General features: G+C 42.3%; 2 long non-coding RNA genes across 2 annotated transcripts; one reads left to right on the forward strand and one right to left on the reverse strand.

Moving 5' to 3' along the window:
* Nucleotides 1-7,593: 7,593 nt before the first annotated feature.
* On the reverse strand, nucleotides 7,594-11,727 carry LOC310765708. The gene is made up of 2 exons (XR_014549757.1): nucleotides 11,451-11,727; nucleotides 7,594-7,840 (listed from the first exon to the last, which is right to left on the reverse strand). It is a non-coding gene; the product is annotated as an uncharacterized lncRNA (long non-coding RNA).
* On the forward strand, nucleotides 7,837-9,938 carry LOC310765709. Its single transcript, XR_014549758.1, has 2 exons — nucleotides 7,837-8,848; nucleotides 8,940-9,938. It is a non-coding gene; the product is annotated as an uncharacterized lncRNA (long non-coding RNA).
* Nucleotides 11,728-14,406: the final 2,679 nt, after the last annotated feature.

A 14,406-nucleotide genomic window follows, 5' to 3' on the forward strand; every position in this document is an offset into this window, starting at 1 on the left:
CCCAGTCTTATGTTCAGTTCTCCACATTTTTGCATTAGTTTGACATTTAAAAAACCCGTGGTGGACCACCTTAAAAGAACTCTCCCCAATGCCACTGTTGGTTTTTAACCCCAGTTGGACTAGCTCATATTTGGCTCCCCCTGCCGCTGGCGGGGGTCATAAGGTGTGAGGAACATACTGGAAGCAGGTTGCAATGGAGGTTGGCATTACTGTAGGCAGGTCACCTTGGACACCAAACCATGTCTCTTATTGATTTTTAATGGAGCCAATGCTGACCTTACTTCTCCAAAATTAATTCTGTATCTGTTGCTTGCCGCTCATCTAGTGATTTCTCAAGGGTGGAAGCCTGCATCCTTTTAGTCTATGGATCTAGGGTTTAAAAAAGTCATATTCATTGCCATTTCTGAAATAATGACTCATAAAATATGTTCCACCATGGCGATGCTGACACCTCCAACTTTGCTTCTGCTTGGGGGCTTGTTTGTGATTTATATGACCAAACCAAAATTTATATGACCATGGTTGGCACATTCTTTAAAGATGACATTATTTGGCAACAATCATGAAGATTTGGTGTGTTTGGGACAAATGTGAGCCTTGTATTCAACCTTGTAATGTATATTTACCTCATTTTTTTAAAGCTTTCTATGATGATGATGATGATGATGATGATGATTTTATTATCTTGTAATTTTATTCTTCCAATGTTTATGACTGTATTTAGTACAGATAGGATGAACCTACAGAATCAACCTCTTCCTACAATCAACCCTTTGGAACTTTCTACTCCATTAGGGTTGGTGCTGTGATGCTTTTATGGTAATGATCTCTGTGTGATATTTTGTATGTATACATTTTAATTCTACTAATGCTTAATTGTGTTTGTGTGAGTTTCTGTGTATACGTCATCGTGAAAATTCATCAGCATTTTATTATGCATTTCCCCTAATATACAAAGATGTGCATGTAATTTTGCCTAATACACACATTTTTGCAATCACCCCCCCCATAATACATTTTGTATCTTATGTTCACTAATATATGCATTATTATCCACCTTTTGGGGTCAGGGGACTGAATCACAAAATTCAGAAAAGTGTGAATTTGGAAGAATAGCTGTGTTTCAGTTTGCCTATTGTACATTATCATTAAAATCAGAACCAAACTGAACTTCTGCCTGTACTCAGGCAGCTCCAAACTAAGTTAGGGTTGCCATATTTCAGAACACCAAAGTTGTTGAGCTTTATTTGGCAATCCCAGACATACAGCGATTTTGCACCAGGACGCTGTTTACAAGGGGCGAATACCAGCTATATCTGGGAAATTCCAGACATATGGCAACCCTTAACCAAGTACCAATTGAATTATGAGTGTCACTCTGACCTCCCGGTATTCTGTGTGGATCACATAGTGAGGCAAACAAGGACATGATCCATGGCAAGGCATCTTCCAAGCCGGCTTAGAAGCTCCTGTGTGCTAAAAGCAAAACAGAGAAGGTTGACTCTTGAATGACCAGTCCAAACGCCACATGGGGAGAAAACTCTCCGTTTTACCCAGAGTGCACGGGGGCCTCTATACAAGGACCAGGGAAGAGTACTTCCTCTCTTGCTAAACTCTGGGTTGACATTTTTGCTGAGCATGTTGATTTGTTATATGGTTATAGTTACCCTCTTTTCTTTTTTAAAAAATGTTGCTGTCGTTCCGTAGTTGCTTTTATTGATGCACACATTGACAGATATGGTGACTCAGTGATAATTTTGTTAACCTGAAAACGGAATACCTACCTTTGTCACTGGATGGTTCAGGATGAAAATTCAAACTGATTTTTTTGCCGTCTGTCTATCAACTATATTTATGATGCAAAGGTCTTTTAATTAATTATGCAGCTAATAATGTGAGTTTATAATTATGTATTATTATTTTTAGCTGTTATGAATGTAATTATGGGGTCTTCGCTGCGAGATCACATTCATCCAGTACTATACCAGCTGCACTGGCTCCCGGTGGAGTACAGGATCAGGTTTAAGGTGCTGGTTTTAACCTTTAAAGCCCTTCACGGCATAGGACCCTCGTACCTACAGGACCGCCTCTCCTGGTATGCCCCACAGAGGAACCTACGGTCTGCAAATAAAAACATCCTGAAGGTCCCAGGCCACAGAGAGGTTAGGCTGGCCTCAACTAGAGCCAGGGCTTTCTCGGCTGCGGCTCCAATTGGCTCTGTCACAAGAGACTAGGGCCCTGCCGGACCTGACATCTTTCCGCAGGGCCTGCAAGACAGAGTTGTTCCACCAGGCCTTTGGTAAGGGCGCAGCCTGACTCCCTCCTCTGGCAACCTGCACAGAATTTTGCTTAACGGTTGCCATCAATTTGATTTTAATTAATTTTTATAATGAAATGTTTTTAGAATGTTGGATTATTTGTTTGTTTGATTATTTGCTTGTTGTTAGCCGCCCTGAGCCCGGCTTCGGCTGGGGAGGGCGGGATATAAATAAAATGTATTATTATTATTAATAATAATAAAGGCATTGCTATTTATTTTGAGATCGTTTTATCGCTGTGACTTTTTTAATTTTTACATTATTTTTGTAATTGGTCTCCTCCCTGCCCTATTTTCTTTTTTGTGTCCCTGTTGCTAAACAGGCAGCCCACTAAATGTTTGTAATTTCTTGACATTATTTAAATGTTCTAACCAAATGCCTGTGAAATCTTATCAGATGCAGTCCACTTGTTTGTTAAAGAGGTGGGGGTTTTTTGGGGGGTTATGTTGGTGTTGTATTTTGCAGAACGTGGGATTCACCTAAAATCAGTTTGAAGTCTGGGTGTGATTTGTTTGTTTTTAAGTTTGTTCAAAACTTTCAGGAAGAAGGGCAGGATATAAACAGAATGACTTAAAGGCATGTATGAATAAAATAAGTTAGTAATTGCATTTAAAGACAATTGCTGTCCCAAAGCAGCCCAAGAACCAAGGGCAGAGAAGAACAGGAAAGAAAAAGCAAGGGGAAGTTCAAGGGGGGGGGGGGCGGGAATGAAAAGGACAACTCCAAGAAGCACCAATAAAAACAAAATGGGTTCTGAAGGGCGGCTGGTAAAAAACTGATACCCAGGCTGATGGCACTGATAGCACCAAGAAAATTAATTTTGACATCATAAATTGTTGCAGGGCCAACGCTTGGAGTGAAAAGCTTAGAGCTAGGCTTGAGCTCCAGCAATGTCTCAAGTCAGCCCAAATAGCTGGAGGAAAATATGAAGAGCACATGTGGAACTAATTACTTATGTAGACTCTCTGACAAAGAACATTTCTGCAGACTTTTCATGGGGGCTTCACTTTCAGGAAGTGGCTGTAATTACTGTGCTAGTCCAAAGCAGCCTGTTTGTGACTCGACTGTTCCAAGAGAGAGAGAGAAAACCAGATCCTTTTCTGAGTCCAAAAGACCAACAAGTAAAATAAAAGGAAGCTCAGCTGAAAGAATCAGAAAGTTTAGATTATTATTCCCCTTAATGACCAGTTCATGAAAGTGAGTTTTGTTTTGTTTTTTAGATTTATTTTAATTCACTCTGAACTGAACTTGCTGCAGCAAAACTGTACTTCTCGAGTTTTTACAGCTTTTCCATAGTGGGGCCCATTTCCTGCCCAGTTGAAGAAAAAAACCTGGCCTCCAGATGAAATGACTGCTTAACATTACACTAAAACATCTGGTACCATTTTATACACAGACCCATGTCTGAGAGCAGGCAATTCCAGCGGTCTCACCATCGGCACAGTGCATACCCAAACCTCCCTAGGGTGACATCATCCCATATATGGATGCTCAGACCCGGCCCTCCCCCTTCTCCTGGTCCTAAATTCATTGCCAGATCCAGAGTCTACTGCAAATGTGCCACGTCAAGGCTAGAAATCGCAGCACTTCAGCGCATTTCAAGGAGTGTTGCAGGGCTTGAAGCAAAGAGGAGAACAGAGCCTGATGTGGGAAGGGAATTTTCCCCCCACAGACTAAAGGAGGATTATTGTTAATCTCACCCTATCCTGCTCCGTCGCCCCAGTGTTCAGACTACCTGTTCAGGACAATGCTGTTGTACAGTAGTCTGCACATTGGTTAGACTGGGCAAGGGAACGCAGCGGCCTGGACTCCCGAGAACATCGCGCACAGAAGAGCAGGACGGCTCCTTTCAGATCTGACCTAGAGTCTTTTTCTTCACAGGTTTTGCATGCTAGGAAATAGGGACACTGTCCAGGCACACGGGAAGAGGACTTCTCTGAGTAATGCACGGAAGACATTCCGGTAAGGCCACTTCAGAAGAGCGTCTGACCTACGATCTGGAAATAGGGGACACTCCATACCCTGCTGTGTCAGGCAAGAAAACTGGACCTCTCCTGGTGAGCTAGTACACAAGCAAGAAAAACAAAAGGTATAGCTTGGACCCATAGGGGGCATAGGAGAATGAAATGCTGCCATTGCCACTGGCGTATTTAAAAGTACGGCAATTTTAAAATGCCATATTTTTTTAAAAAAATTACTAATACTATTTATGCATTACCTGCAGAATACTAATAATAATTAAATTGTGGAAGTGTGGAAAAAAATTGAGTAGGTGTCTTCAGCACTACTGGTATTATTTAATATTTAGACATTTCAGATTTTAAATTCAGTTTAAGAATATTATTTCTATTTATACAAATGAAAATTATTGATTATCTTAACCCCAAATCTGAAAAATACTTGTTTACAAAGAGCCCGATACACTTCTTTCCTGATCCTGTACACAATATGTGGACAAATATTCCTCCGAAATCAATGGAGCCTATTTCCACCTAATAGCCCCCTTCCCCCAGTCAAGAGACGCTCACCTACACAAAAGTGCTGGAGTGTCTGAGTATTTTGTGTGTAGGAGCTGCGAGAGGCAGCAACACAGATCATGCCCTAGTGCTGAAGCCAAGACCCACACATTGCGGAGGTCAGAGCTAACTGCTTGCCTGAATTGTCTTCCGTTCCCTGTGCATTTTGAGGCACAGCAGCCAGTTGTTTCTCCCCATCTCCCCACACAGTGCTCTGCCTTTCCCCTTGCAGCCCATTTCTCCCTGGGATTTGCTCCCACCCCTGCATGGGCCACCCAGCCGTCTCTCCACGTGGAATAAGGAATCACTTGCATTCAAGTTAATGTGTTTAGGATCAGAATGCCAAATCAGAAACATCTTTAAAGACATCTGTTAAAATAGTGGACCTGTGCAATTCATTATCACAAAAAAGAGCAAACAAAACTAGGTGGAATCACAGATGATTTGCAGCAGGTAGCCAAGGCAGACCTCTTCATCAAAATCAATAAAGATCTTGTGGCACAGGTATCATGCCATAAGTTTTCACCAGATGCAGGAAGTTTTATTCTGAAGATAACTTTTGTTCCTCTAAACGCCTATGCCTTGCTGATGGAAGCCCAGGATTCATTAAGACTTCGGGGCCACAGAGCCTACAGACTAAGTTCCTGGACCATGAATCCCACTGATAAAAGTGGAATTTGTAAAAAGATGAAAATGTTTCCTTTGGTGCATTTTCAACTATCCTATTACGATGGTGGGGAAGGGGTAGAACTTGCTACTGAATGAAAGTCTTCATGGAAGGAACGGCGGGGGGGTGGGGGGTGGATGGAAATCTGTGCTGTAATTCGATACCCTCTTCACTTCAAAGGACATTTCTTTAAGCTTTAAGCTTGGTATTGGTTAAAAAAGAATATTCTCAAGCTTTGAATGAAGATTTTAAGTTAAATACACTGCAAGCACAGATACTTGTGTTATAATTGCAAACAAAATTATATATGCACATTATTATAATTTACATTCCTCCACCCCCTCTCCTCACCCCACCCCTCTTGTAGTCTCAAAGAATTCACTACAAGTTTCATTGTGGGCTAAACTAGACAGTATATTAAATGTGCATATATTTTTTAAATGTCTTATTTTTACTTTACAAATAGCAGACACAGGAGGGGAGGGAATCAGGATGGTGGGGGGGGCACCAATTATTTCACTCTGTGCTGCAATCCTGGTAAAAAAAAAATACCCGCCACCCCCACCCCCCAAAAAACCAAGAAGCTGATACGCCTCTCAGGAGAGAAGCTGCCATCAAGAGCCAAGGACAGCTTCCCTCCGGGGCAAAGAGCAACCTTTGTGCTTGGAGAAAGGCTGGGCATTTTTTTTGCCAGGAGAGCAATGCAACAAATTTAGGGTAGAAAAACAACCCCCCCACCACATGCCAGGTTCCCAAGTGGGCATAGACCAACTCTTATTTTTAAATTAAAAAGTGGATGTATTAAATGGATACATGCACATAGTAAGTGGTCTCGTATGACCCTCTCTCTGGTCCCCAAAATGCTCCAAGTGTCCGTAGGTCTTGCAATCCTCGTGCCGGGGACACAGGGCTAGGTGTCAGTCATCCCCTCTGCTGCTGCCTGATTCTACACTCTGCTTTTACGGACTTACTCTCAGGTTAACGGGACTGCAGTCTTAGACTTGTTTCAAGCCATCGTATCTATGTTTGTACCAGACTTTTATCATGTTAAAGCCTGTCATTTGTTGCTGTTGTTTTAACAAGTAGCAAAAACAAAGTTGCAGTTGCAAATTCAAAGGAACCGAATGTCATGAAAAGAGAAACGTAAAATGTTAACAATTTTTAAATTATTGCTTTGATCTTTCACTTGATTTTACAACTAGACAGCACAGTGGCAAACTTTTGTGGCATATAAGGAGGGGTCAATTCAGGTGGGGGGACCAAAAATATTTTCAAAGGATGGGTGAACAGGCTGGCTATCATGCAAGTAGCAATACAGATTTGGGGTCAGTACGTTTAAAAAATATTAATTTGTTTCCCGTATTTTATTAATAAGAATCAAGACAAAAAAGGAAATATTCTAGTTCTAAATATCTTCTTACTGTACAACTACAACAACTGGAGTGAAATCCCCCTGGAATTCACATTCTGCTGTCTAGGAACAAGCCGTGGGTAGAAATTGTCTGCATTTCCTCTCACGTGTATCTCTCATTTTCATTTGCCAGAAGGTAGAGGGGAAACGGCAAAAGTGCAGACAAAGAGAGGGAGAACCAGCAAAGGCCAGAGAAAGAAAAAATCTACATGGCTAGGCAAGGATCTTAAATACTGTCTTTGGGGAACACTGATTTGTAGGAAGTCAACAAACACAAAGATCCAGTAATGTTTTTGTGTGTCTCTTGATTTGAGATTTGTAGGAATTTGGTGATAAAACCAAGGGTTTGAAGATGCAGTTCAACATGTTATTCTTAATTTATAAAGCTTATTCAAGAATGAGGCTGAAATGAGAAAGTTTGTTTAGTGGAAAATGCGAAGCAGAATTAGGTACCGTAGTTCATTGCTACATGGTCACTACATGTTGTGGTGAATGAGGAAGATAGTAGTGTTGCAGAGCCAGCATATGAAACTCTTTAAAATCCTTAAAGTATTAAGCAATCCCTTTTTTTTATGCTGTGCTTGCAGCATGCTCTGTTTTTCCATTTTACCACATAGAGCAAAACCCGAGGAAAAAGCTCTCTAAATTAAGTAGTTGCAGTTTGAGATTAGAAAGAAAAAGTTTAAGACAGCCACCGTTTCCTTTAGTGAGGCAGAAAATACAGCCGAGGTGAAGGATGATTTCAGTTATCTACAGAATGATTTCCAGCAGCCATCCCAATCGAGACAATGCAGCTGATGACAAGATTTACTCCCTACATTTCTGCTTCTTTCCACCCCCATGTTAGGCAACCCTTGCATTTCGAGAATCTCTTCCTCTCTAACAAAGAAATGTTAGACCACCCAAGGATCCTCGTCCTGAGGAAATTCTGTAAACAAAATTAAACTCCATTAGCCAAGCATTTTTAACAATGATAAAAGAAATAAAAATTGACCTATCAGGTTTATGCAGGAGTATAGGTGCAATAAAACTTTACATTACCTGCAGTATCTAAAATAGTTTCTCATACTTGCACATCCCCATATTTCTATGTTTGCTTTTACTTTCACAAAACTAAAATAAAAACTCAGTACCAAAAGGCTGGCAAGGGATGGGGTCAAACAGGAAATGGGTGAAATAGTCGTCTATCATCATCATCCATCATCATTTCTATACCACTTTATTTTGTGGGGGGAGGAGTGTCTCAAAGCGGTTTGGACCAAAGGAAGGAGATAAGAGAAGTATTTTTACATAGCATCTAACAGCACCTCCCAAAAAAACAAAGCAGCATTTGCAGAAGGTAAATTTGCATTTGCAAAAATTAAGAAACAACATTTCAACACAACTCTGCATTTTCTATAAAATCTTAAAGCTTGGGGAGAACTAGCTGTGAATGCTGTATCTGAGTATGTTTTGGATATTAGTTGTATCTTTTTCAAAATCAATACAATCGGGACAATGGAATTCTAATAATGTGCTGAAAGTAGAGTCTTCAACATTTTAAAACACATGTCTTGAATATTACTAACCTGTAGCAGCAGCATATGAGAGACACAGTTATAGAGTGAATGTAAAACATACATTTCCCCATATGCCTAGAAAGCATTTAAATAGCATGACACGTCTTGTAACAGCCCCCGCAGCCTTCAAGCTTTCAGTTCAGCCAGTGCTTTATTGTTAGTTGTCAATATTCCTTTATTGCACACTTACTGTTCTTTGAAGATTGAATTTTGGCAAACCACAACATACTTCACACCAAATTAAAAGAGCAAAGTATATCATGAACTTTTAATGGAGTTTTCTAGAAAAATATATTATATGCATATCATAATAAGATTCTCTCCCCCCCCCCCCAGCCACCAAAATGAAATACTAATTAAACTCTCCATCCTTGGAGGTTTTTAAAGAGAGGTTGGATGGCCATCTGTCATGGCTGCTTGAGTTGAGATTCCTGCATTGCAGGGGGTTGGACTAGATGACCCTTGGAGTCTCTTCCAACTCTAAGATTCTGTGATTCTATGAATATGGTGATTTATTCTGTTTCCATGTAACACAGCTGGGGTGCAGGAGGACAAATTGCTATTCTGAAGTATCAAGTTCATAAGGATCTGACACGTGTTCTGTTTCTGCATTTTTGATGCACAAATCACACTTTTGAGAATTGACTTTATACTGGCGTTTATAACATTGCTTTTTTTTTTAATTGGGTGCAATATAATTCATGTGGCAAATCAAATGTGAATTGTGTATAAACGTTTTTACACACTGTGAGCTTTTAGGCCAACAGCCGTCAGCTGGACCATTTTGGAAATGGCAACTTCCACCAACAGGACAATGTTTTATGCATATTTTGAAAACCTAAACACATATTGGGTAAATATATCCTTAATTTTAAAACCCAGTAATGCCTTCTTTGCACATATTTTTACATCCACCCACCCACCATGAATGCAGACTTTTTGAAATGAATTAAGATTTGTTCTGGGCGCATGTCTTGCTGCAATCTCCGTCTTGTGTATGTCAAGAAAAAAATAATAATGTAAAGAACAGCGCAAGTTTTCTAAATAAAGTAAACGTCTTCTTTGTTTGAGAGCTCCCCAATGTGTAAAGTTTGCTTGTGTACCGTGCCTTCCCCCTCCTTCTGCCGTGAAGTCAGGCTGTCCAGAGCAGAGCATCCCTGCTGGAGCGATGGGCTGGCCGGCCAGAGTTGCCATGTGTCTGCCTGTCTACACTTGCTGTGCAGAACATGCACTCACCTGTACAGCAGGCACAGACAGGCAGTCACATGACAACCCAGCCTGAAAGACAACCAGCCAATGAGAGAGCCTCTCTGACGAGAGCATCTTCACCACGTCACTTCTGGATCTCATTCTGTTGGTTCAAGAACTAAAATCATGTATAGAGTTTATTGCCAGTTTGTACAAAACTTTTGAAGGAAGCCAGCGATTAACAGTACCTACAAAATGCAATAAAACCCACTGCTGAAATTTTTTTTTACTGTGCTTTTTATAGTCCTCTTTTCCTACTGATTCTGACTAGCTCACTCTGAAATGCAGCACACACGGCAGAAGGGGATGGCTGTCATTTTTAGGACTGTCTCCTCCCATTATTGGAACTGTAGCAGTGCAACACCAACAATACTCTGTTGTTTCTTTTCACCATTTGAGGCACAACAAACATGCAAGTTGAGCTGCAAAATATTTGCAAATTGCAATCCTATCTGCGTCAGCTCAGAAGTCACATTGAGTTCAAAGGGACTTACGTCCCACGTAAGTGAACACAGAGTAGCTGTCTTTTAAGCTGCCTTTAAGTAGGGAGAATGCAGTTGACTACCTTGCCTGTTTTCTCATTTGTGGAACACACAAAAATAATCTGGGAATGCAGCTTAAACAGAATTTACCTAGATAAAATGCCATTATTTCTCCTACTGTTAGGATTAAAATGATTCCCAATTGCACTTTAGGGTGCAAAAAGTTAACGTACCAATTCCAACTGCATAGAGTTTTATATAGGGCAAACTAGTAAGCTTTTATGCAAGAGTCTAAATAGACACAGGTCCAACATTAAAAAGAAACTGGTGTGCAGAATCCTCTGAAAAGCTCTAGTATACCTTAAAGCTGCCGTATTGAGTCAAGGGAGGAGATTAAAAAAATTAAAAGGTGAGTCCAAGAGGAAGCTATGGATGTAATGAAACTTGGATTCAGTCCACCACAGAAAATAGTTGTCCCTCTGTAGCTGTTTGTTCTCCAGTGGCCGCCCCTCAGGAGGTGTTCTGTCAGGGGCCTCACCGGCATATGTGGAAATCTGAGGAGGTTTTGTGGACACCATCCCAGAATGGCTGCCATGGGAGTGTGGACAGCCACAAAATGGTGGCCTTAGGGTGTAGCCATTTCAAAATTTACTACTGCAATTTGACATCCATTTCACAAAAAGCAAAATGGTGAGGTTAAAAGATGAGCAACTTGCCAAAGAATCTGCATTTGAGGCAAAAGGTGGGGTCTGATTCTCAGGGCACAAAACCACTTCTTTGAACTACAACAGAATGCCCATTTAAGCTGGCGGCTAATTAATTTCCTCTAAATCACCTTGAATTAAATCCCTCTAATATTATTTCTCCAAATTAGTTGAGAAATCACTCCAAATCAATTTACCCCACATTCATCACCCAAATCTATTGTGTCCAATTAACTCTCAGGCCACTCATTTCCCCTCTGCAACCCCCCAATATTTCTTGTCACAGAGCCATCACATTAGTCGGGCAGGAAATGGAAGAAATAGCAAAAAAAGAGGGGAAGGGGGAAAGCCCCTTGCACCTCTCTCTTCCCTAGGATCTCCATCCAAAACACACACACACAATTTTATATTATATATGTGTCTGCTGCCCATAATGCAGAGTTCTCTGGGAGGCTTAGAATTAAACAAAAAACTTCTGGTGAAATAAAAGCTTAAGACCACCACACCAAAACTGAACAGAACAAAAACAGCTATCAAAATCTCACCCCCTAAATTTAACACGCAAGATTAGCACCGGAAATGCCCAGGAAGCTGTTTTGAAGAACTCCAGGAAGAGAAAGGTCCCCCTGGCAGGGGCACCAAGAGCAGCACAAGGGGACCTGGGGAGCAGCCTCTCCTTGGGGGTCCTCTCTTCTGCTGCCCCCTGAGGAGTTAAACAAAATGTACCCCCCCCCCGTGCCACCCTCCAGGTTTCTCTGTCTCTTTGAGCTCCACTCTCTCACGCCAGGGTCAGCTCACTTTCTTTCTTTCTCTTTCTTTCTTTTGTTCTTCCTTCCTTCCTTCCTTCCTTCCTTCCTTCCTTCCTTCCTTCCTTCCTTCCTTCTCTCTCTCTCTCGTTTGCTTGCACCCTTTCCCTGCAGCTCTTGCATGGAGCCTCTTCCTGCTCTCTGCTCTGCACTCCCAGAGGTCACAACAGCAGCAGGCCCTTTCCCTCCCATGCTCTTGCAAGGGAGCCATGCTCGCAGCAGCAGGCGCAAAGGAGCACAGAGCCACTTGGTGGTGCACCCTGGAAGAAGCCCCAAAGGATCTCCAGAGTGGCACCCCTTGGTGGCTGGTTTATAAAAAACGAAACAAAACTTTAGTGTTTCCTCTCCTTGACAGACAGGGCTGGGATCTACTGCCAGGGGTTTTTATGACTGGCTAAGAAGAAAAGATGGACTGAGGTTTCTCAGGCATTGCATACATACCCTACAACATTTTTCAGATGAAAATAGGGATGTCCTATTCAATAATAATAGTAGTAGTAGCAGCAGCAGCGGTGGTGGTAGTAGTAGTAGTAGTAGTAGTAGTAGTAATAATAATAATAATAATAATAATAATAATAATAATAATAATATTTTTCATAAACATGAAACATTAAAAAACTTCCCTATACAGAGCTGCCTTCAGACGGCTTGGGGGTTCTCATAACTCCATACCCTCCAACATTTCTCAAATGAAAATAGGGATGTCCTAAGGAAAAGCAGGATGTTCCAGGATCAAATCAGAAACCAGGAGGGCTTCTGTAAATCCGGGACGGTTCCTGGAAAACAGTGACACTTGGAGGGTCTGTCATTGGAAATGTGTCCTTGTGGGTGACAGGAGAAAATGGAGTGTGGCTTGGGATATTTGGGGGCTTCAGAATCTTGGCAGGGCTACAAGAGGGGCTCATAAACAACCACGAAGGGCAGAGCCACACCTGACTTTTAAGGCTGTTTTTGTTCCGCCTCCACACACACCCCACCGCCATTGCTTTTCTGTTCTCTCCCCTCTTACCAGGCCGTGGGGGTGGGGAAGAGGGTCCTTCTCTTTTCCTCCACACCCCTTTCATAGCATCTGCTGGGGTCTTGGGCCACAGAGAAGCACCTCTTCAGCCATGCCCTGCCACCTCCATTTGCCCAGAGGGCTTTTGAGCCCATAAAGAGTGGCAGCAGTAGTGGCCAATGCATTCCTTGGAGGCTGGGTCCTGCTCCCAAGGTGGTTGCTTCGCTCCCCTTGCCTCCTGGGTGCAGAGGCTCTGACAGGGTGCTGTCTCCGCTCCACCGGTCTGTGTGGAATTCCTGGTTGCCAACGATGAGCAGGCCTAAAGGCTGAGCACTCTTCCTTGTTTTCCTAGCGATGGAAAGCATTAGCAAGCGAAGCCCCTGAAGATACGCTGGCAAGTCACTCCTCAACATCACTACAAGATGTAGCGGCATCGCCTCCCAGCACCTGTCTGGATGGAACCACGGTCATTTCCCTGCCACCTCATCCCTCTCTGGTTTCTCCCCTGGTATGCAAGCCTTCCTTGGGCCTTCTGCTCCCAGCAGTTCTTTTCTCTGGGGCGCCCACCGCCTTCCCTGCTCTGTTTCCTACACTCCTCTTAGGTCAGATCCTTTTGGTCTCACCCTCATGATGACCAGGATAATCCTTTGAATGCTTCCAGTCTCCCTCCCGCAACTCATCTTGAACTTGGCAGAAGATCTTTCCCTGCGGTTTTATCTTTTTAAAGTTTTGGCAAATTGGTTAAAAAAAAACAAAAAACCAAAAAAATTTCAGCAAGTCTATATGATGTGCTTCAATCTGACATCTACTCAGTATTTACTGTCATAGCGAGGACCCACAAATGGCTTCCCCACAGATCCATGGTATGCAGTACCATATTTCCCAAAACTCCATTATTGTATTGTTCTTTGGCTGTGCCATAAAAATGGACAAATAAACATTGATCAATATTTAAATCTTAACATATTATTTCGGGCAAGGTAGGAGAACCATCACCTGAAACACCACAGAAAGGCAATAGCTTTATGAAAACCAACAAAAATGTCACAAAATAGTAAACTCGTTTCTAAATTCTTAAGTTCAGGAACTCTGAAGAACTCAACACCTTGCCCATTATTTCCTGACACATCACCTGGCTCTTCTTGTGGATCTCCCTGCTCCCAAGGGAGCAACATGGCTGCCTTGCTTTTTGACAATAGTGAGCAGCCTCGTAACCACAGAGGAGGAACCCGCAGAACTTGCTCACTTTAGAAGCATCTCAGCTGCAGGGCATGAAGAGGAAGTTCCAGGCTGGGGGGGGGGGGGAGTCTGCGCCCCGGCTCATGACATTGGGAGGCAGCACCTTGCTTTGCTCATCTGGTGGAGGAGGCCAACCGGAGCATCCTCTGGAATGTGCTTGGGAAAAACTGTCCTTTTGTAAAGAACGAGTTGTTTTGTTTTTTAGTTGCAGCAACTCTGTCAGAAAGCAAGTTTGGAATCAGAAGCAAAAGGCAAAGAGAGAGAGTGCTAGCCTGAGAGTTTGTTGAAAGAGAGAGCCACGAAGGACTTCCTTAACTGCTGAAATTAGCTTCAGGCCTGGACAGCAAGCGACTACCGACCGACCGGCTTTGGCTCAGCCGCATTAGATTTCCATCTAGTGATCATCTATAGAATGGTCTAGAGCGTCCTAGGTAAATAAAGTCAGTGAAACCTAAATGG

Source organism: Podarcis filfolensis (assembly GCF_964270895.1).
Source record: "Podarcis filfolensis genome assembly, chromosome: 6".
Classification (NCBI taxonomy): Eukaryota; Metazoa; Chordata; class Lepidosauria; order Squamata; family Lacertidae; genus Podarcis; species Podarcis filfolensis.